Source organism: Coturnix japonica, chromosome 2 (assembly GCF_001577835.2).
Source record: "Coturnix japonica isolate 7356 chromosome 2, Coturnix japonica 2.1, whole genome shotgun sequence".
In the NCBI taxonomy this organism is placed as follows: domain Eukaryota; kingdom Metazoa; phylum Chordata; class Aves; order Galliformes; family Phasianidae; genus Coturnix; species Coturnix japonica.
The window spans coordinates 123,726,798-123,742,539 of NC_029517.1; positions in this window are offsets into that span (position 1 = coordinate 123,726,798).

Genomic DNA, 15,742 nt, shown 5'->3' on the forward strand with positions numbered 1-15,742 from the left:
TGCTCTGGAAATACCCCATTCCTTGGTTCTAAGAAGATATCTTCTTGCTTTGTTTTGTTGTGGTTATTTGGGCAAGCAAGCAGATTTTCCAGACCCACTGCAGAGCAGATAGGGGAGTTCCAGATAGAAATACAGTTAGGAACACATGACTCTAAAGCTACACCTGTACATTTGCTCATCAGAGTAGAGATGGTCCATAATCTCAGCTAAGAGATTCAGACTTCCAAGGACTTCAGAAAAAAAGAAAATAAAGATCCCCCCAGTCCTTACAAACTTGCTTCTGGTTTGCATAGAGAGCACTGCTAGATGAAGGACCCCTCCTCTTCTTCACCTCCCAGTTTCCAAACTGGGCAGAGAGGGAACAGCCCTGGTGTTATCGCTACCACCTCCAGCATCAGCAGAGGAAAGGGACTCTGCTCATAACATTTTGTTAAAAAGTGTGCCTACGGAGAAAGGCTTGCCACCTCTTGGCTCCGTGTAAGGAAATATCACATTGTTTCAGCTTGCCGGAGCAGAGTTTTTCAAAGCATTTCCAGCAAAACCAGTTGCTGAGGTTGATTCTGGCAAAATGCTGAAATTCATAAACCTGTCAACTCTTTCTGTGTCAGAGGTGGGACCATATGCCAGCCGCACTGGCACCATGCCACCGTGCCCCTCTCCCCCTTCCCCTTGGCTGCTTCACACCACGATCTCCATTTTACCAAAGCACCCGCCAGGAAATGTGCTCATTCCAGTGTCTGGATCACCGCAGCACTGCCTTATGATGCTGGCATCTCCCTTCTGCAGTAAAATGTTGCTTTTACAAACCTTAGTGGGAATGGCAAAATAAAAATAATCCTCTCTTTTTAAACGTTATACTGTTACAGCCTCCCGCTTTGCAAACTGTTGACACATTTGACCCAGCTAAAGTGAGTTTTGTCTCTTTTGGGTCATTCTGCAGGACTTTACTAGGTGCCTGTTGTTTTTAGGAAGGAACTAGATATATGTAAACAGAGTGTTAGCAGATCATAACTTAAATAGCACTCCTTCCCTCCTACTATGCCATTTGCTTTCCTAACTGAAACCGGTGGTTTGTGATTCTTCACATTATTCTTTTAATGTCATGACCTGTGTGTCAAAGTGAGAGGTTGCTTGTGGATTTTTCTTGTCTTTGAAAGCAATACTTTCTCCAGAGACAAAGAAGCTCTTTTACAACACTCTTAGCAATTGCCATGAGGTGGGAGCTACAAATCGGGCAAGCTTGGGCAGTTGCATGCTGACATTTTTCATTCCTCATGTCCCACAAGTATTTCTCTTTCAACAAGGCTTCTGTGTAAGTGAAAAGGAACTTTTTTGTTTCCTTGATTTAGTTATATTATGTTTGAAAATTCCTCTTTGGCTCCAATTTCCCTCTGGAAGCTGCCCTGGCCATAAAAATATTCACACATCCCTTTTAGTTTTTAAAATCTCAAATTTGTGTTGTTCCTCCATCCCTATCAACAAATAAGGGACAAATTTACTCTATTTCATTTGCATTTTCAAAGCCTGTTTAAGCTGTTTTCCACAACAGACCACTCATAGTTTTGTGCCTCAGAAATGAGAAAGTAGGCAGATTTGGCCCTTGGAAAGAAGTCTTTTCCATTTGTTTTTTGTAAACATTAATGACCTATTCATAAAGAAAAGGGCAGATGTTTTGCACAAATATTAGAACTCTGAAAACGAACACTTAAGTCTGTTGGAGAAATAAATTATGGTGATAGGTTAGAGGATACTGTCAAAGAAAGAGGGACACGGATAAACAACTAATAGACAGAATTTCACTTTATGATGAAATTAGGATGTTTCCAATTGTTGGGGTTTTTTTTGGTTTTTTTTTTTTGTCATTTTCAGATATATATAATATGAGAACAAGAGAATGAATACACCACATCAAAAATGTCTTCATAGCCCAATTCTCTGACTCAATCCGTGTCAACAGTGGATGCTTTTGGAAGAGAATCCAGGTGGAGCAGAGAGGCAGTGATACCTCCCTGGCACACATGCCACTTCCAGTGGCTGGCAGCTGTGAGGCTGCCTGGGCCACCAGCATGTTTTTACATCTCTTCTAGGCATATTTCCAACTGTGTTTTGGCCTCAAACATGCCACAGTGTCTCATGGGAGGAGCTTCCAATGTTTAACAGCACATCATGTTAAAAAAATTTGGTTTGAACATATGACTTGCTACCAACACTTAATACCCTCCTCAGTCTTCTACTGGGAGTAATGATGATAGATCACCTCTTATTTCCTATTCAGCTTTTCCATTCTAGTTCTGGCTATAACATCCAGTTTTAGTATTCTTTTTTTTTTTTTTTTTTTTTTCCAAAAGTTAAGGAATCTTTATCTGTACAACTTTTAACCATATAGAAACTGTTTAGTATTTTTTTTTTTTTTTTTTTTTTTTTTCCAAAAGTTAAGGAATCTTTATCTGTACAACTTTTAACCATATAGAAACTGTTTAGTATTTTCAGACTTTCTTCTTGTTGCGTTCTAAATCATTCTGATTCTTCTATATGCTTGCATAGGAAAAAAAAATAAAAAAAGACTTCATATTTTCATATCTTTTTGCCTTAAAAATAAGCTGGTTACCAACAAAGGAAATATGATGTAGAGAAAATGCTGAGAGCTATTGTTGTTTTAAGGCACCATTCAGAAAAGTGCTATGTGCTGATGCTGTCTGGTGAAGACAAATGTTGGCCGTATTAATCACTGCTACATGAGAAGGTATGTGGCTCAGATCCAGGCAGGAATTTAGGTTTCCAACTCCTGTTTGGGCTTATAACATCTCACTGATTTAATAGAAAGCTGAATACTTGGTTAGATACGGTTACAATAGGAACCTCAACAGCATTAAATGCTCCAAACTCAGAGTATGAGTCTGGAGGATCAGAGCATAAACCCTTGAGAATACCTAAATGGTGCTGTGGTGATAGACTCTCCCTATTCAAACCTTGGTGTTCCCCCAGTAGTTAATAGCAGTACTGAAGAATTTTAGAGGTATAAAAAGTAAGGAATCCCTTGGACAAACTGAAGGTGTCAGGGATTATATGGAAACACTTTTTGTTTGAGACAAAACACATGGATGCTGATTCAGGATAAATTTGCTCTTATGGAGTAAATTGTTATCTTCCTGAAAAAAGCATACAGGGAGGTGATACGGGATGAGTGGGTCCCATGTAAGCTTCAGGAAATCTCTATGAATGCCTTGATATATTTACTGATATTTAACATGGTATTCTGCTATATAGAATAATGGGATATGTGAGATTTACGGCTCAATGCAAATGGGGGAAAAAAAAAAAAAAAAAAGGCTGATAAGGCTGATTTAATTACTACATTTTCTTGTAATGGGGTATGATTAGTGATTTACATTTTACTGTAAGAGGAAAGGAGCAGAAAAGGATACTTGCCCTTTCCAGCACTATGGCTTCTCCTAATTTGTGCTCTGCAAGCACAAACCTTTCTGATTATGTATGCTTTTAGAATTACTTGACAGGTACAATGCCTTGAGCAGCTAGGGCACAGTTTTTATCAGATCCAACATTTGTCTTCAATGGGAATCCTTGTGTGAGCAATGTCTGTGTCATTAGCTGACCCCTTCAGCAATGTACTCTAAGACAGTCATCGAGATAAAGGTCTTGTGTTCATTTCTGTGACAAAAAATGAAACTACTCATAAGCAACAAATGCACCATTTCTTTTCTTCCAGGTTCCCAAGTGGGAAGCTGCTCATTTATCCATTTCTACCAAATCATACTGGATGAGTGTCTCCTTTTACAGTATGTAATTCAGATTTATGAATGCAGTTCGTGTAAATTGGATATTAGGTTTTTTTCCCAGATAATATGATTCATCTCTAAAGAATTTGTTTTCTCTTTTCCATCACTTGAAATGTCATGCCCCACAAGTACTGTCTTCCCATACACTACTGTTGGAAAACACCCTGAAGAACAAACAGCACACAAGTACTCACTGCTCCTAGTAGCATTCTGAGCGTGGAGGAATTCTCTAACATTTTCCTCTCCCCTAAAATGCCAGTGTTCCTAGACTTTGTCTGTAATAACTAAATGAACAGGGGGCAAAAATTAGACCTAAGTTAAAGATGGAACTTGTCCCCCAAAGACACATGAGTTAGAACTTCTATGGTACTGCGCAGAAAAGTGAGCTCAATGTTCTGTATTCAGCTATGAAGGCTGAATATCAACATATTAGTCCTGAGATAAACTCCGAGATCAAAGAAAATATAGACTATCTGTGAATGACTCTAGGCATAAGAAGGACTTCTTCATAACTTGTGAAAGTTGGAGTTTGAAATCTCATTTTTAACCTTCCCAAAGACTTACTGTTCTCTGGAAGAAGTAGGGAAGGACTGAAGAAAGAAATTAAGGGCAGAATGAAGAAAATAAGATTAAATAAAACAAAACCAAAACTGATTTGGCATGTCTCACAGTGTTGCAAAACAGCCTGTAGCAACCAGTTGTTGTAAGTGCAAATAGTTCCATGACCTCAGGTCCAAAACAGACAATTCTGTTGTAGAGAGGTCTGGCAGGATCTCCAACCTGGCTTCAGATTATAATAAATGTTCAAACAAACAATGAAATTTCAAGGTAAGGTAGGAAGCGATGCCAGAGAACTATATATAGGGTAGGTGAATGGAGGTTGCCATAACATTCATACCACAAAGCCATACTTTTGGAAACAGTTAATGTGCCAAGGGGTTTCAGGCAGCTTTACCTAATACAGGAAGAAAACATTAATGTGAACTGTCTACATTACTCAAACCATGGCAGTGGGCAGGAGATAGCTGGGAGCATGGACCATCCCACCGTGTGTCCATAGTGCTGTCACATGGATGGGTGCAGCCCAGGAGCAACTCGCATGGCATTAAACTCCCACATACACCCAGACTTTTGGAGCTGTATTCATTCCACAGGGTGATGCTGGCTTGTACTGGAGCCACATTTAAAGATTATAAGCCACACGGAGACCATCCTCAGGCACTGCTCAAGAGATGATGACAAGCTATATATGTGCATTTTCACATAAAGTGTACAGGTGCATTTTTCCCTAATCTCAATTTGAATTCCTAACCTGAGTGTAAATAAGATTCCTGTTTCTCTTTTAGTTTCCATTCAAGTATAAGAAAGCCATTATGAAAGTATAACTCTCCATTACTTTTGCTCTCTCTATAAAGCCTTATTTTCACATTCCACTTTCTTAATAATGTGATGATTTTGTGATCATTAGCTCAGGTCTCACGTTGATTTGAAATTGAACTAGGAGGTCTTAATGCCACTATAGTTTAGCTTTACTCTTTAGCAACATAGATACATAAGCATATGTTCTATACACACTCTGTGTGTACATTAAATATTCTAGAAAGTAGATTAGAAGTTGAAAAGTTTTTCTACTATTATTATTTCACTAAAAATAGTTGTTTAATTTTATGGAAACCTTGAGTATTGCAACTGTCATAAGACCTTAAATATTTGACATCTTAGATTTGAGGAACACTTGGCAAAAACCAGTGTTCCTATGTATTTGTATCTCTTTTATCTCAGTCCCTCCTTTGCTCTCCCTGACCTCCATTTTTTTTTTATTTTTTTTTTTTTGTCTTTTCAAGCACAGACTCTCTGAAGCAGGCATAGCAGTTGGGAAATTACAGGCTCCACCTAAAACAGGCAACAATAATAAAGATTTTATATTTGAGATAGGAATTAAATTTCATGAAATCTGAACACAGCATACAAATTTTATCCTAGCTACAAAAAGCAAAAAATGATTATGTATACATATGTATACTTACGGGTTTTGTATATTTATGTGTATATTTATGTTTATGAGTATAAATCTGTGCTTTGCATATGAAAAGCAGGTATAGTGAAAAGTACTTTTTAGGAGACCAGCACTGGGGGCCACTTAAAACCATGGAAACTTGCCATGGGCTCCACAGCTCTGGACTTGGCTCTTGTTTTCCCATTGTTTTCTCTGCTCATGTCAAACCTTGTTTCAAGTAAGGCAATGGCAAGATTCCCACTGACTGTAACGAAAGAGAGGTTTGGCCTTTGGTGAACCATAAAAGCCCTGTGAAGCAGGGGGTGGGAGCTTGCTGGGGCTCCTGAGGAGCTGACGTACGCCACTGAGGTTAGCTCACACCCCACCCCAGGCATCCGTTCCAGCTCAGAGATTTATAGGACTCCATGGAAAAGCTCCCACAGAAATCCCTGATGTTGTATTGCATGGTATACTTAGTCAATGTTGAACTTTTAATCACACTGGCTCATGGCTTCTAAGAAAACAGCCTTGCTCCAATTGCATATGTCAAAGAAGTTTTTAACTTTCTTTGCATTGTTTCTGGTTTATTGCTTACCTGACTATTTGGACAGCTTCATAAATGCTGTTAATGGTGATAATTGTCTACAGGACAAAGCAAATGAAATACCCTTGCTCCCTCCCTGAACAGCATTCCTCTTTCATGCTATGGAAGTGCAGTTGGAATGGTCTTCATTCTTGGTTTGGAACTTCAATGTGGGAGTTTAACACAGCCCTCCTTTTACCTAGCTGCTTGCCAGTTTCAACATGCAGAGTTGGGATGGGGAATTGAAGTTTGGATGGACAGTCCTAAAAAATACTGCCTGTCCTAGGAGAACTTGCCATTTCATAGCGTGTCAGGGTTTCCTGAGATCATGTCAGTACCCCACGCATGACAGAAAGACTTTGTTCTTGAGACCATTAAGTTCACTTTGCCTTGGTCATATTTGAGCCTTGCTAGAAATTATGAAGTAGGAGTTTCTGCTCTGTTTTTATAACATGCTCCATCACATATGCTATTAACAACTGGGAAAACTGTGATATTTTTCTGCTCCCAGGATGAAGAAAACGCCGAAGTTCCTTCACTGTCGTTGCTCCAGCCATTCCTTCCCATCTGTTCATGTCTCAGCTCCAGCACCTTGCAAGCACTTTTATGTCCACGGAATGAAGCAACTTAGCAGGTGAGTCCCAACAGCAATAGGTGGATAGAAGTCATCTAAGCAGGCACAGCTGAGTAGTAGAACAAAAAAGGAAGAAGGCAGTGCAGTGTCTGGTTGGAGGCCTGTAGCTATTGGTGTTCTCCAGAGGTTGGTGCTGAGTCCAGTGTTGTTCAGGATCTTCATCAGTGACCTGGATGAAGGGTTAGAGTCCACATTCAGCAAGTTTACTTATGATACAAAGCTGGGAGGAGTGGCTGACACACTTGAAGGCTGTACTACCATTCAACAAGACCTGGACAAATTGGAGAATTGGGAAGGGCATCTGATGAGGTTCAACGAGAGCATATGTAGGCTCTTGCACCTGAGGAAGAATAACTATATGCATCAGTACAAGGAAAGATCTGCTGGAGAAGAGCTCTACAGAGAAGGACCTGGGTGTTCTGGTGGACAACAGATTTACCACAAGCCAGTCATATGTTCTCGTGGCCAAGAAGGACAATGGTGTCCTGGGGTACATAAAAAAGAGAGTGGCCAGCAGGTTGAAGGAAAGTCTCCTTCACTTCTATTCTGTCCTGGTGAGACTACATTTAGGCTACTGTGTCTAGTTCTGGGGTCCCCAGATCAAAAGAGACAGGGATATCCTAGAAGGAATGCAGTGGAGAGCTACTGAAATAATAAAGGTCCTGGAGTATCTCCCATATGAGGAAAGGCTGAGTAACCTGGGTCTGTTCAGCTTTCATAAAAGAAGTCTGAGAGAGGATCTGATAAACATTTATAAATAACTGAAGGGAGGTGGAAGGCAAAGGAATGGCTCCAGGCTCATCCCAGTGGTGTGTAGCAAGGGGACAAGGAGTAATAGCCTAAAACTTGAACATAGAAAGTTGCATACAGATGTTCAGAAGAACTTCTGCACAGTAAGTGTGATGGAGCACTGGAACAGGTTGCCCAGAGAGGTTATGGAATCTTCTTCCATGGAGATATTCAAGACCTGTCTGGACACCTACCTGTGTGACCCAATGCAGGGTACATGCTTTAGCAGGGGGATTGTGCTCAATGGTTGGACACTTGATGTACACTGAGGTACTGAAGTCCCTTCCAATCCCTGAAATTTTGTGATTCTGTGATTTCTGTACCTCTTCTCCCTCCACTGCAGAGATTTTTTGCTCCCTTGAATCAGTGTCTGCCCTTGTCATAAACCTGACTCTCCAGTCTCCTGGATTGTTGTCCAGTTGATGTCTTTATTTTTATTGTTTAAAACTCCTAATATTTCACTAGTAGGGAGTAAGCCAATGTTTTCTTCTCGTACTTGACAAATTCTGGAATACACAGAGGAGATATGCACGTTTTTATGTGAATACATTTGCAGTCTTTGAAATTCAGTTTATGTCACCATGGTCACACCAAAGGCAAATGATACACAGAGATCACTGCAGCTCAGCATATATTCTGCTGAAGTTAACATCTCCCAGTTTGCAGACTAAGGTGAAGAGTAGATAAATTAAACAGCTCTTGGCTCAAACCTACTGTGTGGACAGTACTGTCAAAAAAGCAATTCATGGTGAAGATGTAATTGAATAAAATCCACCACGACTTTCACTGCTTTTCACATTTAACTTTTTTTTTTTTTTTTTCCTCTGGAGGATGGTATGAGTGAACTACTTCTTACAAATGAAAAACAGGAGACCATGTACCTGTCAGGCTTGTTTGAAAATTGTGGTCTATATAGCAAATGTTTTGTGAATGTTCAAGTGAGGCACGGATTACCATGCAGCAACAATTTTTTGTACGTATAAGTGTGGAATATTTGGGATTAGTGTAGAATAGCTATTGTTTGTTTGCCAGTTGTGTGACTGATCTTGGCTCCTCCTCTATAACTAATCCACAGTTTTGGATGATACATAACAGTGAATAATTTATGTTATGAAATTTTTCTTTTGTTTCTTCAGAGATCTGGTGTTTACGCTAAGTCTTAGCATATATGTCTAATCTGTGTGAAAATCTCAAGTGTAATTGGCATAGATACATACAGATTGTAGTGACAGAACTTTAATTCCCAGCCAGTGAAGGAAATCTGCTAATGTTGAATACACTTTTAGATATAACAGTCATCATAGCTCTCAGAACTCCATGTAGAAAAGTTGTAAACAAAGTACCAGTGGGGAGCCTGCTAGAAAGAGATAACAAAATAGTGAATGAGGCTCAATATATAGACCATAGGAAAGGCTTTTCTTTGCACCAACAAAATTATTGCAGAATAAATCTGCTACTCCCATTCATGTGAAGCTTCTAAAATCTTATAGGCAAGCTTGGAGCCAGAACAACTGTCACAGTCACAACCTGGTGCTCTGTAAATTCGTGGCTGTTACAGTTGGGCAGAAGTCAATCCAGATTCCACCTATCTGGAAATGTTACAAGATAAAGGAAAATATCTTTCCAATTTCACTGAGGGATCAAATCTTGTCAGTAAATTTAATATATGGGAGGGAAAGGAGATTCTGCTGATGACAATTATTAGGTACATGGCAAATGTTACCTTTTAACATTTATTTAAAGACTGCAGGAACAATCTTGAAAATAAATATTTTCTCTGCTACACGGTCTGTTGATGGTGATACTTATTTAATGTAATGAAATAAGTTTATCAGTTCTGCACACCTTGAGATAATTTGTGTTGGGTGGATTTTTCAGGTATTTCCTTTCATCCTACATAGGGAATCTGTTCCTGTGAATACTTCTATTTGAGCATATCTGATGAACTCCTGCAATCATCTTATTGAAGAACAGTTTGGGTGTTGAACACCAAGGGATTTCAATTTATTATGCTGAATTATTAACCTCTGTCTTCTATCAAGTATCCGGAAAAGTTTAAAGTTATCACTAGCATGGAATCATTATTGTTTCCATGGAAACTGGAGTGCAATGTAAAGCATTAGAAGAGACACAGGTAGCAGTCATGCTGCGGCTTCTTTGGCTTTCTTGTACTGAGACATGACTGTTGTCTCTGCTCATGGGCTTGGTACACTCAAGGAAACTGAGGATTACCACTACTGTTGTCATGATCATTGTGTAGCTTATTTTATTTAATACTAAAACAACATTCCTTCTGCATTTGTGGGTAACAAACTGCAGTAGAGACAACTGTAGCTGCTTGAACATTCAAACAAATAGAACAATAATTTAAAGTGTCACAAAAATTTTATCTTCTTTTCAAAAATTCTTCATCTGACAACTTCGTAAATCTATCTAACTTTGATTACTCAATTGGGAAAAGACATTTGGAAAAAACTTGCTTGATAAGCAGTATATAAGTATTAGGTATTGTTGCAACGTTTATTGTTCTTATTTAAAAAAAAAAATAAAAAAATCTGGTTTTAGATGTCAAACCTGTGAGATTTTAGACGATTTGGCTTCAGGGCTGCTGCTTAGAGCTTCAAACTCTTGGCCAGTTTCCTCCCAGCCCTGAATTTCAGTCATATCAACATTATATGGTAACTCTTTCAGAGAAAAAAAACACGACCCAAAGGATTTCATGACTCTGATTCATAGTAAATAATTTGCAAAGTTGAAAGATGAATCCATATCCATCATCAGTTAATCACAATTTTCATTTTGAAGCTTTCTCCAGTGCCAAAAAGGTGTTGTGTTTCTTTCCATACATGGGAAAGGTAATAATTTGCCCAGAAAGCATACAATATGCAGAGACAGATATGGCACGGGGGGAAACACAGTGCACAAACAAAGCAGTTGGGACAAGTATAGACTCATGACACAACAGCTGTTGCTTTGCTGTGAAAAATGTAAATTCCCCTTCTCAGTACCTGCTTTTTAGTTCACCCTCATTCCTCCCAGTCTATTCCTTGCTATCATGTTATTACACATCACCTCCTGATGTGCGGCCTGCTATCCACTCAGTAGCAGAACAGACTGACAGGATAAAGAAAAGTATAATCTGAATGCACTCTTTGGTCATCTAGTTTCTTGGAGCTGTTCCAGTGCATTTTCCTTCACACTGCATTTCAGATGTGTGTTCAACAAACTTTAATACTTTGACCATATTTCCTCACATTATGGCTGTCTTTTAGAGCAACAGGTCTTTTTCAGAGATTTCAGTTTTCAGAGGTTTCAAGGGACGTTGCTGGGTGGCGTTTCTGATTCCAACATTAGAAAATTGCTTTTTGTGAGTACTTTTCATATAGCACAATATTTTATGATGCATCTTGTCAATCAGGTGATTAGCTAGTATAGCATTATGACACAGAGAGTATTGAAAAGCTGTGTTAATACTACTCAGGATTGTAATGACTGCTTTAGATTATTCTTCAGTTTTGGTAGGACTGCATAATTCATGGATTAACATTTGAGTTTTATCTCATGAGCATTCAGTATTCTATGCATGAAGCATTACTCGAGAGCTTTGAATCAAATTAGAAATGTTATTTGCTTATTTATTCTGTGATGTCAGTGAGTATTTCTGAGCAGGGAATATTTTTACCTTTTGTATATTTAAGTTTCAATACATTAGATTCATGGCAGGAATAAGCAAAGGATTGTCTTGATAATTCCAGAGACATGAATGTTAAAAATCTTTGAAAAACTGACAATTTGGATAACCACAAGAATGGAAGAATGGTTTTGCAGACTTCAAAGTCTGTAGTCTGTAGTCATTTATTCTAGCTACACTTATGCTCCTCAAATAGATGAGCTTTGTTCCTGACTTGTGGTTTCCTTCAGCTTACGTATTCTTCTCTTCCTAAGTGCATCTTTGTACCAAGTTTTTTAACTACCTCTGAAGAACTGGGTACCCTCATAATGAACTCCTCTATCGCTTACCATTCTTCATGTCTGTAACAGTTTCCAGTCTTCAAAGTCCAGCTAGTATCTGCTGTTATTCTCATACAAATGTCCAAGATAAAATTTGGCAGTAAGAGCATTTGGTTCCACATATCCCCTTTTTCTACTGTCTTCTTTCCTTCATGTACCATTGAGTGGTCTCCGTCTGACTTTTGACTCTTTTCTTCCAACCTTCTGACATCACTTATTCTTTTTAATTATACCAGTGTGTCAAGTTGATTTTTTATAGCTGCTTTATTCTCCTCATTTCATCTCATACCCCTACACCTACTCCACATCACTGATTAATCCAATTCCCTGTCATTCACTTACTTTCTTTAATCTCCTTTTCAATCTACTGTACAGTGACTTCCTCACTCATACCCATAACCTTATCTCTACTGAACAATATTCCTTTATGGGTCTCAAACTGAGACCCATCTCTTTGGCCATGGCTTGCTGCCCTCAGTAGTTTTCCTCACCCTTTCACACCCACTCCTGCCCCCACCCAGCCCTCTGGGCTTTCCTTTCACTACTCTGTCTTCAGTCCACTCCATTTTCTGTTTGCTCTTTTGTGATTCATTTATTGACCCCTTACACAACTATGACTACTTCTGTAATCTTGGCTCTCTCTCTGACACAACTTGAATTTTTTTTTTTTTATTAATCTGTTGGTTTGTTTTTTATTTTTTTGCTATTACTTGTGCTCTGGCTTTAGCTGCTCAGAGAGTAAGAACATAAGGCATATGATCTAAGCTGCATATTCTCTCTGGTTGGTTTATTCACCTAGTGACCAAGAAAGTGCACATTAAAAGAAAATGGAATTCACAGCCATACCACTGTCTTCAACATTTTCTAATTCTTTACCTTTTTTTCTCTTTATTAAATGTGGACTTCAGCAGCAATGAGTCCATTTTAATGTCTCAGCATTTTCTCTTCTATTTCCAAAGACCCTTTTTTTTCTTATCTCTCTTGATTCAGGTATCCTACCAGCTTGTAATCTTCATTACGGTTACTTCCAATAAATACATTATATACCTCCACTTTCAACACTTCCTTTTCCTTCAGCTCCCTCCTTGATTTTCTCCAGTAACTCACTGATGTTTCGCAGGGCTAAGCATGTGTGAAATTTGGATAAAAAATTGGTTTAAAAAAATGTTTCTTTCAAAGAAGAAAGTGCTCATGTACTGTCTAATTTGCACCCTATATTTTTTACCGAGTCTTTAGTTTCGTATGAAGGTGAAGAAAGAAAGTGAAAAAGAAAGAAAAAGCAAGTGAGAAAGAAAGAAAGCAAAAAAGGAAGGAAGGAAGGAAGGAAGGAAGGAAGGAAGGAAGGAAGGAAGGAAGGGAAGGAAGAAGGAAGGAAGGAAGGAAGGAAGGAAGGAGGAAGGAAGGAAGGGAAAGGAAGGATAAGGAAGGAAGGAAGGAAGGAAGGAAGGAAGGAAGGAAGGAAGGAAGGAAGGAAGGAAGGAAGGAAGGAAGGAGAAGGAAGGAAGGAAGGAAGGAAGGAAGAAGGAAGGAAGGAAGGAGGAAAGAAATCTGCCATGGCATCTTGGTCTTTTTTTTTTTTTTTTTTGCCTTTATGCAACCTGCTTACACAGTATTTTGGTTGAAGTTACTACTCAAGACAATATGACCAAAAAACATTTGGTCATAAGTTTTAGGATTCCTCAGATCACAAAAGGTAGTCTATACTTACAGAATGGTGGAGGTGCTCAAGATGTAATTTTGAACATAAGATTCAATGCAAACAAGTATTCATCAAGACATTCAAATATAGAGTAATGGCTATATGCAGTGAATCCAATTCTGAATGGCTAGCTACTGAAAACATGGTAGAGCCGCTGACATGAACAAGATCAAAATTCCTAGAGACTGTGCAAGGCCATGGAGTTCAGCTGGACAAAAGTAGAAAAAAAATCACTCCCAGTGACGCATTCTGTCCCAGCCACCTAAGTCCTGCTGAGCTGTGTGGCCTTGGGGAAGCCACATGGTTCTGTACTTTAAACATCAGTTAAAGCTGAACATGATCCTGACTCAAATAATGGCATTTCTGGTAAGAGAGGGTTTGTTATACACCATTTGTAGGATTAGACAGAGTACAGGATCTTTTAAGTCTAAAGTCTTCAAGACATGTTGTGTTCACTTCTACATACAGAACTGTTTTATTTTCATTCTCACACAGAAGGGAAGGAATGAATGAAATAGCTATTTCTACAAGAATTAGTTCAGTTTTACCTTTTTATTCTCAAGTTGTCTGCTGTGAGTACATAGATATGTAATATTTCTATCTGGTTTATAGGGAATGGAAACTAAAGTCTGCCCATCCTGTGTATGTTCAAACATTAAACAGAAATAGTACACTTGCCTAATTTGAGATATGCTGTGAGGGTCAACATCCTGCAGCAGCGCTGCTGAAGGCAATGACTGTGTTTCCTTTCATGAAGGCACAAGACAAGGAAATGAAATGAAATGAAACATCCATTATCTGGTATACACCTGGAGGCTCTCTGCTCTATAGAGTTGTGAGAGCTTCATCTTTTCACAGTAAATACAAGTGGAATGAATGGCTTTTCTTCTCTTTTTCTTTTTTTCCTTTATTGTTTTGTTTTGGTTTTGTTGCTGTTTTTAGTTTTTCCATCACAGGAAGACAGCTTAGGAAAAGAAATATTATTGTCTGAAGCCAAAGGACAACATAAAACCACTTCTGGACTAAAGCTATTAAATTACTTACCGTCTATCAAACAAGCTGCTGTTCTGCACTTACCATCATGCTTCATTGTCTGACTTCACAGCTGGCTGGAGGCTGAAAATGAAAATCATTTTCCTTTGCTCAATTTCCTTGTAAACAGCAAAAGAATGGTGTTGATACGCCAGGCTTCATTGGAAAAGTGCATGACAACATGCGAAATCGGTCTCCAGTGGTTTGAAAAACTGAAGTGTGATTTGTCTCCAACAGAGCTAAACAAGACACCTTTAGCTTGCACTTCATTTAGTCATTTCTATGATAGACTACCACTGATCTGTGTAGTGTCAATCATGAATAACTAAGTACATTAAGGGAAAAAAAAAAAAAAAGAAAAAAAGAAAACAGAAAATCATCTTATAAAACCACTTAGGAGACCTAAGTGAACTCTTGGTTGTAGGCAATTTATTAAGCATTCAGTCTAACAAAACACGAAGATGGATTTTTCAGCATTGGCCTATTTCTGCTTCCACTGATATTAACAACAATTTTACACTGTCTCTAAGTGTATCTGTTTTGTAGTGTACGCCAGCATTAAAACTTAGAATCAAGAATGCATTTATGCGTATTTCTGAGAATTATGCTGGTGAATTTTGCTTTAAATCCATTTGCAAACATGTTGAAATACAGTAGTTTTATTAATTTTTTGAAATTCAGGCTAATTCTAGGAATGGCTAATACAAATGTATGTGATAGTATTATAGCTGATACTTTTTTTTTTATTATTCTCATTAGTTCAGTGTGACCTCAGAGTGACCAGGTGTATTATGTTTTCATTAGTAAAAGTTGCACTTATAGCATAAAAGTAAATTGATATGTACATTGTAGAGTAGGATCCATGCTGTTTTGATAGGTATCACAGAATCACAGAATTATCAAGGTTGGAAAAGACCTAGAAGATCATCTAGTCCAACCATTCCCAATACTTCCCGGCTAAATCATATTCCTCAACACCACATCCAAACATTTCTTGAACACTCCCATGGTCGGTGACTCCACTACCTCCCTGGGCAGTGCATTCCAGGTATTATGTTTTACCAGTGTTTTTTACGTTGTTTATAATTTTATGGTCTAGACTTGCTTCCTTTGAAGCCAAATATATAAGTCCTTTTTTCTTGTAGAGTAAATTGTATTAGACCAATAAATCAGTGTACTTACTCTGTGGAAACTTGAATGT